The 16,701-nt window shown below is 41.0% G+C and overlaps 1 long non-coding RNA gene across 1 annotated transcript in view; it reads left to right on the forward strand.

The window, feature by feature from the left end:
- Positions 1-3,864: 3,864 nt before the first annotated feature.
- LOC139116198 (uncharacterized) overlaps positions 3,865-16,701 on the forward strand; it is a 120,855-nt gene continuing 108,018 nt past the window's right edge. The window contains exon 1 of the long non-coding RNA XR_011548259.1: positions 3,865-3,989. This is a non-coding gene — a long non-coding RNA (uncharacterized lncRNA). The remainder of the gene's footprint in view (positions 3,990-16,701) is intronic.

Raw genomic sequence — 16,701 nt, forward strand, 5'->3', positions numbered from 1 at the left:
TCGCGCGACGACAGCACAGTACACAGGTCTCGATCGGATAGCCTTTTTTACACAAGTTTCGACATCTTCATCTTGACTGTGAACTCTGGTAACCAGATTGTAACTGTTGAGACAACAGTATACGGTTAATCTACTAGTTAAACATTCGAAAATTGGATTTAAACCAGGTTTAGCAAAGATGTGGTTGCGGTTTTAAATTGCCGTCTCCGGTATAGAAATAAATACATGCACCACGGTGTTTGGGTCAAGTAGGGGTAACTTTATTACTACTAGTCAAAAGTCTATATTCCACAGAGTGCCGTGACCACCCCCAGAAATGCTAGCAAGTGGCGAGATTACAGAGTTGTGGCTGCCGGGGTGGCCACTGGCACTACCACTATGTATTAAATGTTTCTAATAACTATATTGCTGAAAACGTCACGGTTATCTTCCATTCCGACGTCTTGTGCCCCACTTGCCAAAAACTTTGAAAACGGTTGTTCACTCGAATTTAGGCTATCGCCGGGCAGATCGTCCATGTAGCCGACACGAACACAAAGTGTCTGTTTAGCGGCTACCAAAAACTATTAAAAATAGTAAAGAATGAGCTACAAAATCACTATCAGTTTCGCTGGGAACATATTCGATGGCTTGTTACACAACTGTTACCAGATTTCAGGTAACACTGTTTACCACACGATGGATCTGTATTTAATACAGTAACCTATAGAGATAGCTTATTGATATCGTATATAAGACAGGTGCCTCTACGGCGGTAAAACTAATAGTTTATCCCTATGTAAATCTCGGTCTCCCGAGAGTTGAAATGTCCGACTTCTGCATGGTCACCGCGCCGTGCAGTGTAGCGACAATGATATGATTGCAATTTCGTTTGAAGTTCGTTTACATGTATGTTAACGCAAATAAGGTGAAAAATATCAATGTTTGCCAGTATCTTGTTATACGGGACGAGATTGTGCTGCTCTTGTACTGCATGAACTTTGATCGAAGTGCGTTGGCCGTCTTTTGATTTTGAATGTCGAAAATTGCATATGTAACCTCTCCTAAAGCCTTGTGAACTGCGATTTGTTTGCATTTTTTCACGATTTTACTTTCTAACAAAAATAAGTTCACGTAAAATGTACTGATAGATGCGTAGGGAAGTTTTATTACTCTCAAAATTTGTACTGTGTGTACAAGTTTGAACAATTATTATAAATAATGAACGGTTGCTGCTCTCATAAAATTGCCGCTGCATGGACGTGCATCTATGTGTCATAACCTTCCAAGAAACAAACATGATGTAATTTACTGATATGAGTAACACTGGATTCCCTTGTAGTTGATTTCCTTGATGTTCTGGTTGTAAGCTTTACTCTCTCCCTTACGTGGCTAGTTTTTGAAAATGTCGGGAAATCAAAGACGATGTAAAAACTGCTCAATTCACTTGCTCATTCCGACATAAACAACAGTGTACTAGTTTATCAACATATCATGTAGTGAGTAGAATTCAAAGAATATCCATATGTCAGAACATTAAAATGAACACAATATGAGAAGATTCCTTTCACAAAAAGGTCAACTTCAAGTGATACTTTTGAAGATTTGAAACCGAGTACGTATACCCTACTTCACACCTCGTCAGTCTTACGTCATCGACAAGTCACCCACGACAAGTCACCCACGTTTCTGTGAACATGAACAGAAATTCTCAGTATCGACAAAGAAATCGTCAAAAAAGAAGTTGAAAATCGTGATGCTAACGTAAACATAATTTTGTATCCACTTGTGCCATTCCATGTTGCAGGGTTGCGTCGCCAGCCCTGCCACTCACTCTGCTGTGCATTGTTGGACTCGGGGAAATAGTCGCCGTCGACTAGCAGCAACGTCTAACCATGGGGATACTAACATAATTTTAGTCAGAACTTGACTTTGAGCTTTAACTACTTGATCACTTCCCGACCTCCTTATACGAGAAAGAAAATCATCTAATTTTTACTACTTCACATATCTTTTGTGTCGGATCCACTGTCCACAGAATGTATGTATGTCGTGATTGTGCCGGAAATATATTTGATCTTACATTACTCATAACCAGTCGTCCTGACAATCTGACATACGTCAAAGTTCTTAAAAAAATTACGAAAATACTGAAAAGTTTTCTAATATTATGAAAAATAGTGTTGCAAAGTGTTGGCAATGGCATGATGGTGGGAGGCAACCGACAGCTATAAAGTTACAAGTAAATACAAATATATTTCGACACTGATATGTCCTACGATCTGGCTGGCAGCTTTATCAATCTGTGGCAAAGTGCCACGGATTTATATCGCGTTAGTTTCGTAAATGTCGCAGCTACAAAACTAAACTTACAACATTCCATAGATAGCGCAGAATGTGGGCGCAGATCGATAGCGCAGAATGAGAGCGCAGTTTGATAGCGCAAATTGAAATGCGCTAGCGCAGTTTAGGGGCGCAGACTGCCGATTTCAGACCTCTCACATACCTCAGTATATATATATATATATATATATATATATATATATATATATATATATATATATATATATATATATATATATATATATAGGCTATATATATACATATATATATGTAAACATTTGTTTATTTGTTTGTATGTCTGTTATTTAAGCTTATTCAACATTTTATATTGTATGTGTTTTGTTTATCTATTTGTTTATGTTTGTCTGTGTGTTTATTATTTATGTATTTGTATGTTTGTTTGTATGCTTATTTATTTTTGGTTTTGTTTGCTTGTTTATTGTTTGTTTGTTTGTTTGTTTCCTGGCCCCCCGTGTATAGACTAGTGCAGTGCGCTGTTAGCTTTTTGTGTCTTGTTTGCAAGACATGTCCGGCATAGCATAACCGGCTGAGTAGCAGACCTGGTCACTTCGCTCAGAAATTCGCGCGCGCGCGCGAGTTGGTTAGAATTGACGTGTGAACGATCGATCACAGTCGCCTGTGGTCTTTTCCGCTCTGCGTCCATATGTGCTCCCTATAGACGTGTTTGTGTGCATATGCCTCTTCTTCTGATATGTACACACGTCTATGGGGTGTATATATAGAAGCAGAGCGGAATAGGTCACAGGTGACTGTGGATCAATGAGCAGAAGAGACGAGGACTCTCATCGTTTTGCTCGTAATTTGTGTTCAAATAAACAGCGACGCACCGTTTTTACCTCGATCATTATATTGTGTCTGTGAAGCTGGCCAGCGCCACCGGCTCACTGTGGCATCTTCTTGTTTGATCAATACTATTATAAACAAAGTGACACAAACCCGTACCCTCATTGCTGACGGGGTCCCGGTCTATTTGGTTTTATTTCGTTTTGTTTTGTTTTCAAGAAAGTAATACACCGCAAATGATGCGGCTATCTACAGGGATGTTCCATTTGATGGAGGGAGAGGGGTTGTATAAAATATAGCTCTGGATAGCGCGGCTGCATGTTACCCGCTTTTGCCTAGCCTGTGGCTGGAGGTGTAGATCTAGACAATAACTACCATCCTTGCTATATACAGAACGATCAAATACTGAATGCAGAAATTCTCTTTCGCTCTAAAAATGTGGATTTTTTCACAAGATTGCATATCCTCGACATTAAAACAACAAGATGTAAGTCTTCTTTCGCTTGAATATCATACTTTTACAAACGCAGCACAGTTGTTAACATATGATTTTTGTTGCTTAGGCCAGGAAGAAAAAATAAATTTTTCATCGGAATCGCCGCTTCAACTTTGGCATATTTGGAATTTATTTTTGATCGCGGCAAATTCTCACTTCCACATTACAAATATTTTTAGCACTGCCGCTGGTGGCGCCCTACACTACTCGGGTTTTCGCGGGAACGGGATTTGAATGAGACTTTTGACGTGTTCGGACTGAGTGGACGCCAAGAAGTTGAATTGACGTTTGAATTGTCACGTCTGAATTTGGTGAATCACGACGCAAAGTGTGTCGATTTGGCCAGAAATTTCCTCGTCTTGTAAAGGTTAGTACATGTCACATCATGAGTATTAATTTGATCGCCAACATTCGACGTGATGGCCAACAGTTAGTTCCAAAGACGCTATTCAGTGTTTGTCCTGATATTACGTTCGGCGATTTGTTCAACTAGATCGTGACAGCAGATGGACGGTGCATCGGATTGAATGAAAATTGCATCGAAAGTATACAAATTTACGGCAATAACAAAACACATGGTTGCGTCGATGTTAAAGTACGATCTGAATGATGACTATATAACTTCACTCCGATCACAGTACACTGAGTACAGTGTTGTTAGACCATTGTGTAAAATGTGTAGAGACAGTGAAGACATGGGGCCAAAGTAAAATGAAAAAACTCAGATGCTAGGTCCCACCAGGACAATATTAAAGGACAATACTGAATTGTTGGCATGTCGCAACCACCCCATTAAAAACAGAGACAGCAAACCCCACTTTTTCATCAGCACTCAAGCCCTTTCTGTGTATACTCTAAGCATTACAGCTCAGGTGATAAGATAAGACTGAGAATTTAAATGTCCTCATCAACAATGTCTACATTAAGTAAGCGAATCAAGTATGCAAATCTGTTTTAGGCCTCAGAATTCTTCTTTCATATTTTGAAGGAAACTTTAATATTTTAGGGGGAAATTATAGGAATTTATCAGTCTATTCTGGAGAAAATAATAAAATATCCAATCCACATAACAAATATATTTCCAAGTTAAGTAGTAAATACAAAATCCACACAATGGCCAGTTTGATTACATGTTTTAAAGTGGTCTGTTGTATCAGTGTGCCCTGTTACTACCATGATTGTAAAAACTTTAAGAGTCAATTTGAAAATTGCCTCTTTTCTTGACAATTTTCTTGTGTGTCTCAGAGAATATTTATGAGTTATAACTCAAAAATAGGCATTCACAATATTTAGTTTTTGAGACGATTTAATTTGCACCCTTTCAAGCGAGAGGCATTCTCTGAGAAGTAGACACTCTGAGACTTTGATGTACTTACTTCATTTACTTCCACATAAAACACAAAAATATTCCTGCGCATGAATATTTTGCAGTTGTACTCAGTCTCAGCAGCTGCAAAATCAGTGTTGATCCATGGCTGAATGTGTACATGGATTATGTAACCTTTGATTGTATTGTTTGTGTATTGCATTAACTTCCAACCCCAGTAAACCCGATTTAGAAGGCCTAACACGGGTGTAAGTTGTAATGGGGTGGTCGCGTCATGGATTTCAGTGATTTGCTGTACATTTCAGTTTTATTCTGTGAGAATGTTGAAATACTCAGAATATGTTGTGCAAACACTAACTGTAAATGTAATGGCCTATGTTATTGTTGGGAATATAGTATTCAATTCAGTTACCAGTATCAGTGTTTCTTGTCTGAGATATTTCTGGTAAAAAGGGTAACAATTATCTTGCCTTGTCTGCATCTGTGCAAAAATGCTAGAGAACCGCGTTTACCTTCGGCCTAAAAAAAAAAAAAAATTCGTTCGCCGCTCCTGGGACTTAGTCCGAAAAATCCGATGAACAATACATGAAACCATGGCAAAAATAAATTAATGGTCTTGACCATTAATTCATTTTCCCGATGGTTTCATTTAATTTGTCGAAAACCGGGGTCGAATATATGCGTGGTCACCCATTCATCCAGTATCTTACAACATGTTAAACAATATAAGTAGTATCTCGTATCAAACAAAATTAATGAAAAATGGCCGACTTTCGTCCCTTTAAAGGCACCCATCTCAATCCCAGGTTCTTGCATTAGCGAATGTGTCAACAGCCCATAAACAGTTTGTCATTCTTTTGTTTTCCATTGAATATTTCATCAAGTGAATAATATTTATATTAGATAAATCTGATAATTGAGTGGGGGCTTTAACCCTTTTGCTGCCAAGTCGGTGAAAATCCGCTTGAAATTCGGTGTAGCTAGAATCTGAGCAGCCATGGCCGTTATCATGCCAAGGCGGTGGAAATCGGGCTACTTTTTGGTACCCCCTTTCCTGCCTAGTCGACGGAACTACGTGTAGCAAACCCTTGCTCACGCTAGGGGTCGTTCGAGGACAGGTTTTGGGCGAGGAACGGCGTTTGCTCTCGAAATGGGTTCACAGGGAGTCCAACGACAGGGAAAGGTGCAGAAGCTACCCAGCCAGTCCCCTACCCCGTTGGGGGACTGGTTTTTTTGGGGGGGACGAGTAGCGTACTTGGCAGGTTAGCACGGTGACGTATCCTAGCGGAGTTTGGGCTAACTTGGCTCTGAGGCACTACATAGATTGCGGCCGAAATTGACCGTCTCGGCAACGCTAATCTATAAGGCAACGGCCTAAGACCGCCTCAGCTGGCGGTGCAATTTTTGCCAATGGTGCGAGACGAAAATCACGGACTTAGTCCTGATTGACGGGAAGTGCGGACGGATTTGACGGACTCGGCTTGATTAGTCCCTGACATGGAACTGATCCGAACGGACTTGAGCGACATTTGTGAAGGGTAACCACCGCTTTTAACCGACTTGTTACCTTCTCGAAAAGACTACCCACTCAGATGTCGGACGTTGTCGGCTGCACTTGGCTCTAGACGTTCAAGCCGTGCAATGAAACACACCGCCTCAGCCTTGCCATTCACGAACATGGCCTCAAAATTCGAAACCATTGTTCACCAACTTGGCGGCTGCGGTTAGGTGCGTGAACCGTTGTTCACCGACTTGTTACGCCTATGTTGTCCCTGTGAAGTTCGGCTAACGACAGAGTCTAACGGGAGTTGGCAGACCTGTGTTTGGTTTATACCGTAGTATGACCGACTCAGGTAGAGGTACCTGTCGGTATATTCCGAGTTTTACGCACTCGGGCGTCAATGACGGGTCCTCATCACCGCTGATGACGTAGACGTGCTGGCCACGTTATTTGAAGGAGCCATGTTTGCCCAACGGATGAGGCCGAGACAGCTGTTGACAATTTTGGCATCCTTCATCTTTGACCGCCTTAGTTGGGTAAGCCGCTCGGAAGGCAACGGTTATGACCTAAACAAGCCGCTGAAGCACTGTTCGTTGCCGTACAAGAACGAGACGGCCAGTCCATTACTGCTTAATGGGCGATCTGTCGGGTTGGCTTGTCACCGACTTGGATGACAATACGCCCTGCTCAGGCGTACTTAGAAGGGACATGAGGTTAAAGATACGGGTTTCCCACCCGTACTGAACATGGGCTTGGGCCAACGTCCTTGGGTGGCAGGCAGCGTGTTCATTTTTAGCCGGATGCCGGCCAAATTGACCGGCTACTTTCGTATTTTGGCCGGCTACTTTTCAGCACTGTTTTGCTCTCTGGCCCGGAAATTCTGGTTTTGATAACAATAATTAGATTTTTTCGGTGGTCTTGCAAGCCGCAGATAATATTTCAGAAGTGCCGATGTGGCTATATGTAGTCTAGCAATTTACGCGGTGAACTTGTTGCTATCACTGTAGTACTGCGATCAGCGAACGTGTTGTACTGTACACCGTGACTGGGAATCGCTCTCGAGGTCAACCTCGCTCGCCCGATCACAGCCCGAATTATTCCGACGTTCACATCAGATATAGCCGAAAATTAGACTAACGTACAATTACGTTATGCCCGCGAATAGCCGACCATTTCCGAATGAAGCCGACTTTTGTTTCGCTCAAACGCGGAAGAGAAAGTCGACGCTTGAGAGCTTTTGTTTTCTGCGTAAGAGTAGGGCCTAGTCTGATGGGTTTGGTAGGTTTTTGATCAAATCTAAAGCGACCACAAGTTACTGAGTCTCATTTTTCATACTTTCGAAACGCCACGTCAATCTATCCATGGTCGATCACGATGTCAACTCAAGTCGATCGACATCGCGTTTTGTGGAGGGGCCGTGGTTGTGTGCATCGTGGAAGAGAAAGTCAACGCTTGAAAACTTTGATTTTCTGACTTTGTCTGTTGGTTTTGGGAGGTTTAGATCAAATCTAAATAAACAAAAAATTACTCGGTCTCACTTTTCGTACTTCTGAAACGCTACGTCGATCACAGTGTCAAATTTCAGGTCGACCGATATCGCGTTGTGTGTACTGTGTTACAATTGACTACCGGTGCTTTGTACACACACGGTGTAGTGCAGGCTGGCGTTCAGTGTCGTTAGTTTGAGGTTTTATCAAACATGAACACTGAAATTTAGCTCTCTTTTTCAATTATATTCAACATCAGCAAAAAATCAATAATCAGCTCGCGGATTCGTTTTATTGTGGAATTAGTACAGTGAATTAAAATCACTGAAAATTGTGTTCCTATAATTCATTGAATTGAATAAACTCTTTGATTTTACTGTATCTTCAATCAAGTTTAGTTAAATCAGTAAAACACTTTGTACAGCCAGGTCAGGATTCTAGCGGATTGTTATCTGGGTTGTGAAAACCCTAGGCCCCATTCTATGATGTATTTCAAAATGTTTGTTCAAGTCATGAGCTAAACATAATTCTACACAACAGTCTGGTGAAATTTTGCTATTATCCATGTCAACTGAATGGATAATAGCAGTTGAATGCAGTTGACAGGCCCGAGTGATATCAAATTAATTTTTCTGACTTTTTTAAACTTTATCCCTTGAAAACATGTTGTAATTGGCAATGATAATGATTATTCTGTATTCTGAAATGGTCTTTAATACTGTACAAGAATGCATAAAATTACTCCAAAATGTCTTCAAATTTTAAAAGTTTCTTGCACACCCTCCCTGAAACCCTCCCCCTGTGTGTATGTTGGAATAGCCTTTTATACACTGTATAAGAATGCATGAAATTGCTTAGAACTGTCTCCCCCCCACACCCGCCCGCCCAGGGAACCTGTTTGCACACAGAAGCTAACCGCCTACTTTTCTGAATTTTCCGCCTACTTCAAAAATTTTTGAGAACCCTGGGCAGGTGCGCATGCCATGTACCCAGCTGGACGGAATGTCAAGTTGAGATGCTAATGACATTGACTATGTTATGCGAAGTGCTCGAGGGATTTGCATTGCAAACGAGTATTATTAGCATATCAAACGGTACGGACAGGCAATTTACATGACGGGTAGGAATGTCAGCGCCGGTTGGTGGACTGATTGCCGTAGGTCCATTATAATAACAGGTGGCTGCATATATAAACACCCCTGCGTCCAATCATGTCCAGGGCTTTGTTTCCCTGTGGCTTTAAAAGGGTGGGACCTGCTAGTCTGTCGACACTGTTCCAGACATGAGCTTGACGGACCGCAAAAGTTTTCTGAAGGCGAGCAGACGACTGAAGCTCAAAGATGCAGAGTCTGCGGGAGGTAGTGGTAGCGATCATTGTGATGTCCCTAGTAAACATTCTAAGAAGTTGGGCAAGAAACACGCCCGTAAGGCGAAGCTATCTCCGGCTGAAAAACCCAGTGGTAAGCGTAAACGTAAGACTGATCGTTCTGCCGATGAGGATGATGATGGGTCACCGGTTGCCAGTGGTTCTCACCCGGCTGCTCCGGGAGAGACTACTTCACCTGCAGAGACATCTGCTGCTCTTGTGGGAGATACTTCACCTGCAGAGACTACATCTGCTCTGGTGGGAGAGACTACATCTGCAGAGACTACGTCTGCTGCTGCTAGTGAGACAGTTAGTAACGAGACGGCTGATGCCATTGGTTCTCCCCCGGCTGCTCCGGGAGAGACACCACCTGTTGCGTTCACCATGAGCCCTCATCCTGCGTCAGGAGAGGTTCCTGTGCCCAGTGCGAAAGAGCTTGAGTCCTCGTCATCAGCAGAGGCTGCCCAGCCCGCTCCTGCCATAGTTTCGTGTGCTGCGATGTCCCCGCCAAAAAAGATAGTGCGGAGGGTTCGTTATCAGGATAGCCCACCTGATTTTGAGCCAGATATGATCCTTGATGCCGCTACGGGTGAGTTCAGGCCCAGACGCCCAGACGACGGTGATTTCACCGCTGAGTCCGACTCGGAGGTTGACGAGGATGCGGCAGAGGACGATGACTTTTATGACAGGCAGTATGTAGGTGAGGCAAGCTCTGACGACGATGATGACGTTGCTGCTGTGTTGGTGGAGGACGACACCCCTCCTGTCTGGCGTATGCCAGAAACTACCGATGCTAATATATTTGAGGAGACCGAGTTTGATCATGAAAGAGGAGCGACCTTCACCTTGCCCAGCCACTCTCGTGAGATCGATTACTTTTTTAAGTTTATTCCTGCTACACTGATCAGATTGGCAAAAGACGAGACTAATAAATACGCCAAATTCCACCAGCGATATATCGCTAGAAAGATCGATAAAAACTGGCGTAACGCTGACTACCGAGAGGTGCAGGCGTTCATTGGCGTCTTAGTCTGTATGGGTATCGACCGTAAATCATCAGTGGAGGATTATTGGTCTAGCGATCCATTTCTTAGAAACCAGGGTATTTCTACTGTGATTACCCGCAGTCGCTTTCAGCAGCTTATGCGATATTTTCATCTGGCAGACCCAGAGAACGATCCACGTCGTGATCCTGATGAGGCACGCCGCCGACGTCGGTGTCAGGAGGATCCCCTTTATAAAATCAATCCATGGATGGAGCCCATAGTTGACAAGTGCGTAAATAATTATAAGATGGGTAGAGAGATCTCCATCGACGAGGGCATGGTGCGATTTAAGGGCCGTTCTAAATTTAAGCAGAGATTACCGCATAAGCCTGACCGAGACGGTTTTAAGATATGGCAGCTGTGCGACTCCAGCACTGCATACATCGCTAACTTTGCACCGTACCTAGGTGTTAAATTTCGGGATCGGACTGATGGGAGACGGCAGGAGCGAGGTGTGGTGAAAAGAATTACGATGGAGCTGGTCCAGCCATTTTGTGGATATAATCACAGCCTATTTTGTGATAGCCTGTTTAGCACGGTCGTTACCGCTAGAGAGCTGATGGAGACCGGGACCTACATGGTCGGGAGTTTTAACCGCCGTAATCGTCGCACCATGCCCCCTCAATTAATTCCGCCGGGTAAGAGGAAGCGCCTTCCTCTGTCTGTTGGGGATATGAAAGCCACGACCAGAACGGACTCTCGTCTTAACATCACTGCTTATCAGGATAGTAACGCTCAGGTGCTGATCTTGAATACGGTCTATCCACCCTTGGAGTGCGTGCCAGTGGGGGAGGGAGACGAGCAGCGACAAGTGCCTCTGTCGCTGTATAATTATCGCCGTCTCACTGAGTGTATTGTTATGCAAATTAACCAATATGCAGAAAATCAGGGAAAATTAGGTCCGGTTCCCACAGACTTTGAAATTCTCCCACTGTTTTTTTTCATGTGTGATTTTATCTCATGCCGTTCTTGAGCCAGGGTAATCCCTGAAGACCTCGTTATTTTCTCGACACAACCTCATCAGCGGTTGCCCCTCTATACGGGCATGCAAAAATTTTTGAAGTCTAACACGTATATGGTCGGTAATCGTACCCCGAAAATGCGGTATTTTCCCGCCAAATGCCTGGCAGGAAAGCGTGCAGGAGAGCGGATCTTCTGTAGACAAGGAAAAGGGGGCCGGTTTTGACCGACTTGGCAGGATAACGGACATGGGCGCTCGGCAGGAAAAGGGTTAATGATGTACGATCGGAAAAAGTAAATGTAATGTCAATTTTTTCAAATGGGGATTTTTGAATACCTACATATGTGAATAGTCCAAAACTGGGAAAAAAACATGGGGTCACCGCGCTTGTTTTTTTACAAAATGACATTAAAAATTCACGGTTTTTCACAAAATCACTAAAAATCAATGAAACAGGTCATCATTTTCATATTTATATCATGATTGCATTTTTCATGTTTACACTGTAAAAGAATAAAGAAATTATAAACCTAAGCTACTTTGAAGATTTTACTTACATTAAAATTGAGTTAAAAAGTCATCATATTTATTTTTTTAACCAAAATTGCAACAAATATGCCCCAAATGTTAGGAATGGGAGAGGTTAATTTATTAATTATTTATAGTTTCTACTAATGTCAATTTTCTCAAACTTTGCCAAATAATAGCACTTTTTGTGAATTTTCCAAAACCACATTTTGTTTAGTAGGTCACCGAGCTCGATTTTTCACAATTTTGCAAAAACTAACTAGGATTTACAGGTTCTGGCGATAAACCATGCTCTCCCGGGTTCGTCGCATGAGGGCACTCTTCAAATGCCGCTGGCCTGCTGTGGCTACCCGCAGTGGCCCTGTCCAGGCATGGTCATGATTTAAGCCTACCATAAAACTTTAATGAGAGGGAAATGACAGAACAAAGCAAAGACTTTTAGGTTCTTCTACTTTTACAGTCTATATAATAATACAGCATACAAAAAATCACGTAATATTTATTGCCGTAACGCTTATCGGTGGGGATTAGGTTGACTTCGCTGCAGGCTAAGTAAGTTTTCACACACTACGTGGAGCCAGGAGCCGAGGCAGTGAACTTGGCGTTTCTCCAATACACGATGACAATCGTAAAGGCAAGCCCGCAACTGACACGAGTGTCAAGATTTTCGGCTAGTTCACTCAAATCGACTATGCGACTGGCATTCTTCCGTTCTCCGGTAGGTCTACTAGCGACACTATCATTGGAATTATAACCACGAATAGCAAATCAGACGTCACACTTTTGATTTACGCTGTACAGGCTACGGTCATGTTGCATTTTTTTTATCTCTTTGCTGAATTCTCGTACCTTCCAGCATGTTTTGAGGGCACGCTAAACGTTTTCTCGGCACGATTTTCCTTTTCCTGCAGACCACATATTGTACAACGCAAATATGTTCGGAACATCACTATGCGCGCGTGGTTACTATGGATACATTTCTGCGCGGAAATCGGTGCAGTACGCTTATATTTTTCCGATCGTACATCCTTAAGGGACACTGTGATATCGGATTATTAAGGTAAAGTGCGACGAATTCAGACGCGCACGCACTTTAGAACGTTTCTGCGCAGATTTAACTCCAGCCTGCCGCAAATAGGCTATTTTGTAGCATGTATTTAACATCACCTGCCATTGTTGAAATTGCGCTTTTACCTAATTTTTTGACCCAGTCTCTTAGAAATACATGTGACCTATAACCTTGTCATATTTTGACCCCTAGGAAGCTGGTTTTTATTCAATATTAGTGCAAAATTAACATTTCTCTCCCATTTATATGGCGCATATTACCCATTCACCTGATGATATTGTAAAAAATAGCGTGGTGACACCCTTTTATTAAAAGTGTAAACTAAATGGTATTATGTCAGGATTTTATTTGCCAAGTTTGGTCAAAATGACACCATTCAAAGCGACAGGAAGAAAGTTCGAAAATTATGCAGTGATAAAATTTCGATATCGTCATTTTGTAATCGATACTTATGTTAAAATTTCTTTACAAACATCATGAAAACTATACATTCGATAGATATGGATCTTAAGTCTTGGTATTTATTAAAATTAACTCATTTGCTAAGCGTTTTATAATTGCTTTCTTTAGTTTAAATGAATTATATCATTTTTAGCTCACATTTGGTTTTACCAATGTGAGTTTATCGTATAGGCTGAAGTCGATGGCGTCTGTATATATGTGTGTATGTATGTATGTATGTATGTATGTATGTACAGTATGTCCGTTAACATCAAAAACACGCAAACCGCTGCACGTTTCAGCTTGGTATTTGGTGTGTGGATGCATCCTGGGCTATAGATGGGATTTTGTTCAAATGAAGTCTGCATTGCCAAAATTATGCAAATGAGCTTACAAAATGTGAAATGGTTAAGAATTAATAACTCAAGAACCGCTTTTTTTGATTGCTTTGAAAATTTGTGTGCAAGTACCTTAGGTTAACCTTATACAGTTTTATGAATATTGTGAAGATATCCTTAATTTTGTATTTTTGCTGAATTTTTTTGTGATTTTTCTCATTTTCAGTAAAAATTCTTCTTCTCTGAAACCGCCGGCCCAATCGCTCTCAAATTTGGGTTGTCTCTTTGCAAGGGTGTTACTCTTCTAATTTGTTGAAATTATGACAAAATTGGGAAAATTACTATTTTGTGCAATTTTGTCATTTTTGGTCAAAAAATCTTAGACAGTTTCCTTTTTAAAACCCCTGGACAGACAGCTTTCATATTTCGTACACAGACGTACAGAGATGACAATAGTTAGATATGTGGAAATTGTCCTGAAATATAAAAAATTGTATTTTTAAGACAATATTGTGATTTTTGGTCAAGAAAACTTTATCTCAACATTACTTGTTTGATAGCTTTGTAATTTGGTATAAGTCCCGAAAGATGTTATTAGATAAATTTTCTGCTCAAAGTGTTGGGAAACCCCAAAATTTGTATATTTTAGGTACTTTTTCTCAGTTTGTGACCTTAAATGACCTATACTAACCCAGGATATGTTGTGAGACAATTTTGAAGGCTGTGAACATAATTTTGTCATATTTGATACCAATTTGTAGGAAAATTTGATCCAGAAAACAAAGCTGAGGTGATTTTTTTCATTTTGGACCAATTTTTGCAACTTTTCTATGTAAGACATACAAAAACTGATGAGAAATTTGGATCCAGGATAATTCCAGATGTTGTAATCACCACCCACAGTGGAAGGCATTTCACTATCTGTAACTAACTTAAGTGCTGTTTACATTAGAATGATAACACTCATGGCATTAACCCCTTGACTACCAAGGCCAATGTATTCCTATATACCAGGCCCCTTATGTAAATATTGATAAAATCTTGGGTGTGGTCATTGCATGAACACTGCTTGGAGTAAAAATTAAGTAAGTACCAATAAACCATATATTTTCTGAATCAGCATGAAATTTTCCACTTTTTCATACATAAGTTTTGTATTCCAGATCACGTGACTGATCACATGACACATGTGACCAGAGTTGGCAAAGAATATGAATAAGCATCAGGACGTGTTTTGAATCCATAAAATGACGCAAATTTGAATACAGTTGCAATTTTCATGGCATTGTCTTTACATAAATGTAATAATAACTACCCTTTACTTTATTTATAGATGTACATGTACCTATTTCAGATTTTTCTCACAAAAGGCAGAGTAAATGAACCACAAACATTGGCATCTGACATAATTCTGTAATTAAAAATTAACACATTTTATATTTGTAAACACCTGCTTTATGTCTTCCTTGCAGAAACATGCATCTAAAATGGTTATGATTAATCAAAAAATAATTCATAATATTTAAAAATACATTTCAGGGAACAACATATCACATGACCAAACACATAACCAGTCATGTGACCAGTCATATTGATAATATGGCTGCTATAAAATTTCACTGGCTTATAGTAAAAAATTGTATTTCCTCTAGATTCATTCACGAATATTGCTGTTAATAGAACATATTTACATATAACTCATTTGTTTTTAATAAATAAGCATTTCATTTCATTAAAAAAAACAAACCATAAAAATCTTGGCGATCGTCCGAACTTCTGAAAACTGTAAACACTCAGCCCGACGCTTCTGTGATCAGCCTGACCTTTCAGGGTCGAGGTCATGGGTCACGACATTTGCTTCCGGATTTTGGCCATACTCGGACGTACGGGGGCGCAATCACATTCAGGCCAGATTGGAATACATCAATCTTAGTCACGCTGTGTGCCGACGGTGAAATTACGGGATTTTTAGCGACAAAAACGAAGCAAATACGCCTATTTAACTGTGCCGGATATTTCCGGCACTCAAGGTATATGGTAATTCAATATGGCGCCGGATATATACGGCGCCATAGGTAGTCAAGGGGTTAATTAAAAATCTCCAAGGTTGTAAATGTACTTCCTGTCATTTGGTCTTATGTAATACCAAGGGGTGGAACATTTGATATGCAGGAGGGGGTAGGGTTTAGAAGATCAATGATGTAGCATTACTTTTTTACCAGATCCCTTGTGCATTTTTTGCCCACTCCCACCTTTTCTTTTTATCAAGCCTTCTCTGTTTTTTGTTGTTGACATTTGCTTATGTATTTAGGATCTGCTTCTCCCACTGCTATAGAAGTTGATATGCATGTTCCTAAAGATGACCTCCAGTACCTAAGTTGGAGACCTTATTTGCTTTTGTCATTCTTGTTTTCCTGGTTTAAATATTTCTCGAATGGACCAATTCAAACCGAATGTGAGCACATAGTGTCCTTGACGGTATTTTTATTTATTTCTAATGATGCCATTTTAACGTCCGTTTCCATGGAAACGAGCGTGGTGACCCCCATTTTTTATTTCATTTCTGCACTTGTACAACTTCCAAGAATATTTGTGCAAAGTTTCAAGAAAATGACACCACAACCTACTTTTGACGTAATTCGAAGTACTTCACCTTAAACACCTATTGCCTGGTCATGAGGGCTACAGCGCCTGTCTATTACCCCGAGGGACTGCATGTTACCAGAAACACATCGCTATTCCCTGAGGCCGTAGGCCGAGGGGTATAGCAATGTGTTTCTGGGAACACATGGCCATGAGGGGTAATAGACGAGCGCTATAGCCCGAATGAAGACCAGGCTATAGGTGTTTTATAACATACCACATGCTCATGTTGTATATAAATATAAGTTTTTAATATGTTTTAATATTCTGCACCGCAACAATCCATTGTGACAAGTTTACTGGGCAATGTTTCCACAGCGGTTTCAGTTGTACGTGGTAGCACTTTCTTTTAAAAAATATGTTGTCGTCCCT

The sequence above is a fragment of the Ptychodera flava genome, chromosome 17, assembly GCF_041260155.1.
Source record: "Ptychodera flava strain L36383 chromosome 17, AS_Pfla_20210202, whole genome shotgun sequence".
Taxonomy (NCBI): Eukaryota; Metazoa; Hemichordata; class Enteropneusta; family Ptychoderidae; genus Ptychodera; species Ptychodera flava.